Source organism: Polyodon spathula, chromosome 1 (assembly GCF_017654505.1).
Source record: "Polyodon spathula isolate WHYD16114869_AA chromosome 1, ASM1765450v1, whole genome shotgun sequence".
Classification (NCBI taxonomy): Eukaryota; Metazoa; Chordata; class Actinopteri; order Acipenseriformes; family Polyodontidae; genus Polyodon; species Polyodon spathula.
The window spans coordinates 51,786,595-51,795,186 of NC_054534.1; positions in this window are offsets into that span (position 1 = coordinate 51,786,595).

Here is an 8,592-nt window from a genome sequence, read left to right on the forward strand (position 1 = left end):
AGTGGATTTGAACCCTAGTTGGAGTCAAATACCCCCGATGGTCCAGATTTTTGTTTTTAACCCGGAACTAAATATTTATTTTAAACATGGGTTGTTTTCCAGTGCATATAATATAGCAGGAACAGACAGCCTCTGTGAGTACAAACTATAGTGTGTGTGTGTGTGTGTGTGTGTGTGTGTGTTCATCACCTATAATACATACAAATAAAACGAAAAAAAAAAACGTTTACAACATAAACCTGGAATGTTTGGTTACTCGATGATCAAAGTTGAAAACACAAAAAATGGGATATAAATATTCGACTGAACCCACCCAACGTGTTGTGTTGTTTTTACTGTAGATTATGACTGTGGAAAACAATAAGAGTGATTTGCAGAAAAGGTTTTGCGTCCAAAATAATGCAAGATCATTAAAACAGTTTTATCAGAATCTCATACAAATGTTGACACGAGAGAGGATTAATGGATTAACGAAGTATGTGCCGAGACATCTGTTAATGCATTATTAGCAGAATGAAAATTAAATATAAATAGATACAATCTGTGGAAATCCTGTTATTAAAAAATAAATAAATAAAAGAAATAGGCACAGCAACGTTTGGTAAAATGATTTTAATACTTATTTTAATAAGTGCTATAAAGGTGTGTGAAAAATGTATTGCATAATAATACAGAAATACTGTCTAATATTTTGCATTTATACTGCAGTTACTGGACTCAAAATACTGTAGACGTATTAGTATAGGCCAAATGGGTTATTTGTTTTGTACAGGTTCGTTTAACATTTCTCTTGAAAATCATTGTACTGCTGACGCCTGTGTCCGTCTCTTCAAATCGTCAGCCCTCCCATTCTTAACGTTTGTCCTGTTCGGTTTTTTTTTGTTTTGTGTGTGTGTGTGTGTGTGTGTGTGTGTGTGTGTGTGTGTGTGTGTGTCGGCGTTGTCCTGAACAAACAACAGGTTGAATAATGTAGGTGTGGGTTATTAAAGAGTCCCGGGGACAAAGGCAGTCTGTTCTCCCATTCGCAACGCTTGGGTTACTCTTTGCAAAATGCACGAAAAATGTGACATGATGTTGGCTTCCAAAATTATTCAGTCTGCATACCAGCAAACCCAGTGCAGTCGCCATGGGAGTAGCACCGACTAGGAACTGAATAATAGCCAAATCAGAGTGCCAGCGAGGGTTAAATAAACTAATCAGAAGGCTACTGTCTGATCATCTCAATTAAAAATCAACTATATTAATTCAAATTAATAGGTTAGTATTGTTTTGATTCGTGTAAATTGAGTTCTACAATTATATCTGACAACTGAATAATTTTGTCGGCCTTTTTTTTTTTCATTTTTTGCCGATAATGCAATTAATTAACTAGTAAATAGCACCGTTGCTGTATTTCATTTGACAGGGTCCAAAATTGTTTTAAAATCATAACTGATGATGTTTAGAGGATTATCATAACACAATTTACTTTTCAAAGTTGTAATTATTGTCATGAGTCACGGAACTTGGTAGTTCTACACATAGCCAACTTAATGATTTTTAACTGCGTTTGTTATTCATCCTGTAAATGAAACTGTATCGTTGACAATGCGTGTCCCCTGATGATAAATACATAAATATGATCCAACAAGCTACACGTCTGAGTAAAGTTGGTTATAATTATAATTGTTGTTTTTTTTCAGTCTAGTGCTACGAACATACTCACATAGCCCAAAGATAACATGCATGACAGAATATAAATTGTATGCAGTGTTTTAAAAAAATACACACAATCACATTAGACTTTACATATTTATTGCTTTCATTTATTATTATTATTATTATTATTATTATTATTATTATTATTATTATTATTATTATTATTATTATTATTTCACTTTTCAACGATTCTGTTGTTGCATAAATGGTCATGTGATACACTGGTGGTAATTACATCTAAAAAAACTACATCTAACACAATGTGCTGCCCTAGGTACTGTAAGCGTTTGTGTTTATTTTTCTCCTGAGGACTTGGGTTAAAGGCACCACCTAGTGCACATAGCAGGTATGGCAAAATTACTGTATTAATATTAGAAATGACCAGTATTTTAGTACTGTATTATTATTAGAAATGACCAGTATTTTAGTACTATATTATTAATATTAGAAATGACCAGTATTTTAGTACTGTATTATTATTAGAAATGACCAGTATTTTAGTACTGCATTATTAATATTAGAAATGACCAGTGTTTTAGTATTGTATCATTAATATTAGAAGTGACCAGTATTTTAGTACTATATTATTAATTTTAGAAATGACCAGTATTTTAGTACTGTATTATTATTAGAAATGACCAGTATTTTAGTACTGTATTATTAATATTAGAAATGACCAGTATTTTAGTACTGTATTATTATTAGAAATGACCAGTATTTTAGTACTGCATTATTAATATTAGAAATGACCAGTGTTTTAGTATTGTATTATTAATATTAGAAGTGACCAGTATTTTAGTACTGTATTTGAATCGTGAGGAACAACCCCCCACCCCCACCACCCACCACAGATTTGAAGTTTAGAAATGAGCATAGCCAAATCAGTGTCTTGATAAAACATGTTCATTTTTAAAATCTCAAAATAGCTGTTCCTTTTTATTCTAACTTTAATAAGTGAACATACTGTCGTGGATATTTCATAGACGTCAATACAGATGCACACACTGTCCTCTGTTGGTTAAATAGCATATTGCAAGCGATTGTAAAGGTATATTGGATTAGTGGCTGGTATTGTTTGTAGGGGCTTGCTGTTCTGCATGCTGCGAGCAGAATAAAGTGCCAATTAATTTTCTCTGGGTCATTTTTTTCCCTCTGTTTGGCTATAGGGAGAGGCCATGACTCTTCTTCGTGTTACAATATAAATGTGTGTTTGTATTGTAGATACATGGGCTTACTGTACTGTATGCCTGCAGTCTGTAATTTCATTTCCTAACACTGGTGGTGAAAAAGTAATTGCTGCCAAACCACTTAAGTCTAAGTGTGTTCCCTGAGGAATTTGAAAAGATGATGCTGTCACTGCTGCACTTGGCTTATTCTTTATTTTTGCATTTTATTCCTCTTATCTTGTACAATGTGCTAAAAGCTTTGGTGTGTTATTATATTGCTTTTAGTTTAAAACTGTTCCCAATAATTTCTACATACAACCAGAAAACATATAGTCACCATTGAAATACATTCTATTACCACACTATAAATTATGTTTTTTTTAGCCCCTCCTGTGCAGCAGGGACTGAAAAATGTCACCTGAGCCTCACACTTACTTTGCTGCAGATACAACTGCGCAGGATGCTAAGTCCCTATTGTACTTATAGCTGCAATTTTGAGTAGCCTTCTACAGAACAAAGTAAAAACCCAACAAAATAATATAATTTTCTTATTGAATGCATACTTAAATGCAAAAATGTTATCCACAATAGACATATAATTGTTTATAGGAGGCTTACTATATTAGGGATGTTTGCTTGAAATAAGTGTGTTTTTGGACTAAGGGACTCTTCACTTTTGAATAGTACTGCAGGACATGTGGGGGATCGAAATAACAAGAATAACTCATTTCTTAAGATATATGACATCAGAAAAACTAAACTAGGCTGTCTGAGTTTGGCTTTTTTTCTGCAATCAAATTTTAAAGACGTAGGTAATGCTGAAACATGAGTAACACATTTTGGCCTCTATTCATAAAGGGTTAGTGGCTGTTGTAAGGGGAAAACAGTACGTGATTGGATTTCAACCATAGCCGCTTATATAACGACCATTGCTATTCATAAGGGACAACTTACATGTGTCATTAAAGCCCCAACAACATTCGTCCTTGAAGAATATATTTAACGAATAAAGGTTAATGAACACCACATTAGCATAATGTTTTCATCAGTTCTGACCGTCATCCTGAGAATGATAAACCTGAACAACAGGAAAATGCTGCAGAAGCTCAGTGTTATGAAGTCTTAATGACAGCCTCATTCAAAATGTACAGTGGATTCAAAATGTACAGCCCCTGCACTATTCTTCATTTTTTTCAACATAAAAAAGGCCTGGAACAGAATGATTGTTTAACAGGTTATTTAAGAAGATATAATATTTAACATCAGTTGTTCAATATCCTAGGCAACACCCATGCTATGCTGGTAAAATACAAACATTAGTTAATATTAATTTCACAATATAAAGGCTGATGCCTCCATTGTGTGACTAATATTTAAATATAAATATACTGTTTTAGTCCTTAATATTTTTCATATTTATTATAAAATTATATTCATTATTCCATTATTCTATTTATCAAATATATCAAAGCACTATGAACATAATAGAAAATAAATGTGTGCTAAGCTATAAAAATATGCTTTTCAGATTAAATATCATGAGAGGTTAACCAGTCAAATAGCTAAGAACTAACATTAAAAGTTCATATATAGGTTTAAGGTAGTGGTTCTCACACCACAGTACCATAAAAAGTACACCTGCTTGAAACCAGGTTTTTCGTGATTATCTATGCTTTAAACTGTATAAACTTGTCTATAAACACTTAATATTAATCATAAGTGAATTGCATTCAAAAATTACATTTTTTTAATGAAAATGTAAATCTTGTCAATTTCAATGAAATGGTCACCCAAAGCAAGGGGATTTCAGTCTGAAGCCCAAGTTAGTTAAAAGTCTGAAATGTGTATAACACGGTGTTAGAACACTGGCCTAAGTATAAAAGTGTCTTTGTTAGATATTCTCTGAGTTAATTAGCATGTTACCTAATTAACCTTTTGTCACCAATTATTGTTACCAGGTGAGGGTCCATGATTACTATAAATATAGGTAGCATAGGCACAAGTTTGTCATTGCTGAATATAAGGGAGCAGAAAATGGCAAAATACGCTCAGTTAAGCAAAGAAAAAAGACTGTAATTACTTTAAGAAATGAAGGTCAATCTTTAAGACAAGAACTTTGCAAGTGTCTGTAACTGCCGTGGCCAAGACCATCAAATGATTTGAAGAAACTGGCACTCATGAGGACCGAACAAGGTCAGGCAGGCCAAGGGTGACCTTAGAATCAGAGAACAAGTTCATTCGAATCACGTCTGCGAAACCGACTATTAACTGCCCCTGAAATACATGCTCAGCTAAATGCTACTAGAAGTACAGATGTTTCAACATCAACTGTTCAGAGGAGACTGAGTGAAGCTGGCCTAACTGGAAGAATTGCAGCAAAGAAACCATTGTTAAGAGTGCAGAATAAGAGGAAAAAACTTGCCTGGGCCAAAAATCACAGAAACTGGACATTTAAGGAGTGGAAGTCAGTCTTATGGACCGATGAGTCAAAATTTGAAATATATGGGTCCAACCGCTGAGTATTTGTAGGACGCAGAGAGGATGAGCGCATGAGTTCTGTATGTGTGGTTCCCACTGTCAAGCATAGAGGAGGCAGTGTCATGGTCTGGGGTTGCTTTGCTGGTGACACAGTTGAGTGATCTTTACCAAGTCCATGGCAAGCTCAACCAGCATGGCTATCATAGCATATTTCAGAGGCATGTCTCTTCATAAGGATTATGGCTAGTTGAGCAGTTCTTCATTCTTAAGCAAGATAATGACCTGAACAACTCAGTCTAATGACCTGGCCTGCCCAGTCTCCAGACCTCAATCCCATAGAACTTGTATGGGACGAACTGGAAGGAAGAGTCAAAGCAAAGCTACCCACAAGTGCCCTACATCTCTGAGAATTGCTGCAGAAGAGCTGGGAAGACATGTCGGGTGATTTCCTGCTGAAACTTGTTAACCGAATGCCTCCTGTTTGTGAAGCTGTTATTAAGGCAAAGGGTGGATATTTTGAGGAATCCAAGACTTATAGACAATTTTTAATTTTCTTGAACATTGATTTGATACACCTTAGGTTTTGTTTTGTGTATTGTAACTTGTGTTTTCATTTTCAAGTATTTACAGAAACGTATACAATGTAAAACATTGTCAATTATGAAAAAAACCTAGTTTCCAGCAAGTGTACTCAAACTTTTGACTGGTACTGTGTATGTATGTATGTGTGTGTGTGTGTGTGTGTGTGTGTGTGTGTATATATATATATATATATATACTGCAAATCTTAACCTAGGCTATAGCGTATAACCGGCTGATAAATTATTTGGGCTTAATAGGCTGTTTTGATTGGATTGCCAATAATACTTTCACCAATCAGAGGGTTGCCAATCAGTACTCCTAGTGATCCCACCCTCTGTCAGACTGGTATACAGAGCAGATTGAAGAAGCGCTGGACAAGAGAAATAATGTGTCAGATATCAAAGTTGATATGAGAATGAGAGTGATGAAGCCAATTTGCCTGAAAACATGAAAAGTAGACCGGACATCAATGGAGTTAAAAAATCTGAAATTGATGATGCGATCAGAAACCCAGAGGCAGTGTAAACTGCTCCTGCTACTGTATGACTGTTCTTTTTTATGTTAAGCATTTTTGTGGGGGTTTTTTGTTGTGTTTTACAAGGGTTTAATTAAGTAGCAGACAAAACTGTTTGTCAGAATTGTTAGAAAGTCTGTAACAAAACAGTTGATTGTCATTGTCGATACGTTGTACAACTATTAGTGCAGGCATTGTGCAGGTAAAACAAAACAAAATATTTTTACACCATATAAATTGCTTGCTAGTCTATTAACTAGTTTTAAATGATTTCAAAGCAAATAAAAGCATTTTTGTTTCGCCTTTTGTTGTTTTGGTAAAGATTTCACATGTGGCAATACTGATCTAAAATTAGTGCGTGGTAGTACTGTGATTGTTCCACTGTGTTATGTTGTGAACCATAGTTTTTTAAAAAAAAAAACTGATGCTTATAGTAAATGTTTACCAGTACCTTAAAATTAAGGGCCATATAATTATAAGAAATACTGTAACTGATTAAAAGGCCGCCTTTGTTGTTCTCCAAGTTACTGCAGTTACATTGTAGATGCTATAACAAGTTATTATAAATAAGATACTGTTTTAGTAGACATATTTAATTAAGTAAACATTTAAATGTTTTTGATATTAAAAGTATAAATGCAAAACTGACATTTTTTTTGCCAAGCTTTTGACAAAGTCCAGCACAAAATATTAATTCTCAAACTGAACGCAGTTGGGATTCAGGGAAACACATGTACATGGATTAGGGAGTGGTTAACTTGTAGAAAACAGAAAGTACTGATTAGAGGAAAAACCTCAGAATGGAGTGTGGTAACCAGCGGTGTACCACAGGGATCAGTATTAGGTCCTCTGCTATTCCTAATCTACATTAATGATTTAGATTCTGGTATAGTAAGCAAACTTGTTAAATTTGCAGACGACACAAAAGTAGGAGGAGTGGCAAACACTGTTGCAGCAGCAAAGGTCATTCAAAATGATCTAGACAAGATTCAGAACTGGGCAGATACATGGCAAATGACATTTAATAGAGAAAAGTGTAAGGTACTGCACGCAGGAAATAAAAATGTACATTATAAATATCATATGGGAGATACTGAAATTGGAGAAGGAATCTATGAAAAAGACCTAGGAGTTTTTGTTGACTCAGAAATGTCTTCATCTAGACAATGTGGGGAAGCTATAAAAAAGGCTAACAAGATACTCGGATACATTGTGAAAAGTGTTGAATTTAAATCAAGGGAAGTAATGTTAAAACTGTACAATGCACTTGTAAGACCTCATCTTGAATATTGTGTGCAGTTCTGGTCACCTCGCTATAAAAAAGATATTGCTGCTCTAGAAAGAGTGCAAAGAAGAGCGACCAGAATTATTCCGGGCTTAAAAGGCATGTCATATGCAGACAGGCTAAAAGAATTGAATCTGTTCAGTCTTGAACAAAGAAGACTATGTGGCGACCTAATTCAAGCATTCAAAATTCTAAAAGGTATTGACAGTGTCGACGCAAGGGACTTTTTCAGCCTGAAAAAAGAAACAAGGACAAGGGGTCACAAATGGAGTTTAGAAAAAGGGGCATTCAGAACAGAAAATAGGAGACACTTTTTTACACAGAGAATTGTGAGGGTCTGGAATCAACTCCCCAGTAATGTTGTTGAAGCTGACACCCTGGGATCCTTCAAGAAGCTGCTTGATGAGATTTTGGGATCAATAAGCTACTAACAACCAAACGAGCAAGATGGGCCGAATGGCCTCCTCTCGTTTGTAAACTTTCTTATGTTCTTTATGTTTTATGTTTTATATAGGGGTCCATCGTTACGCGGTTTAAATTATGGAGCCAAAATTTCCCATTTTACAGATACAGTATATGTTAACTTAAAACAAATCTTTATGCTGACACGTCTCCAGGCATGTTAGATTGTAGATGTGGATCTGACTGGTGCCTTTTATTAAGCTTGCATATTTTGAATGAAGTTCTCTGCCATCTGGTAATGTGTGTTTATCAGCTTACTGCGTGGTGTGCACATTAGTAAACGTTGGTCACAATCGGTAAATTGTAATTTCTAGTGTTAAGTTTGCTCTTGTGATGGATCGGTGGCAGTTTTTATAGTCGCTTGGAGAAATGAAAAAGAGAAGCCAAGTTAGAAGCAACAATTGTGT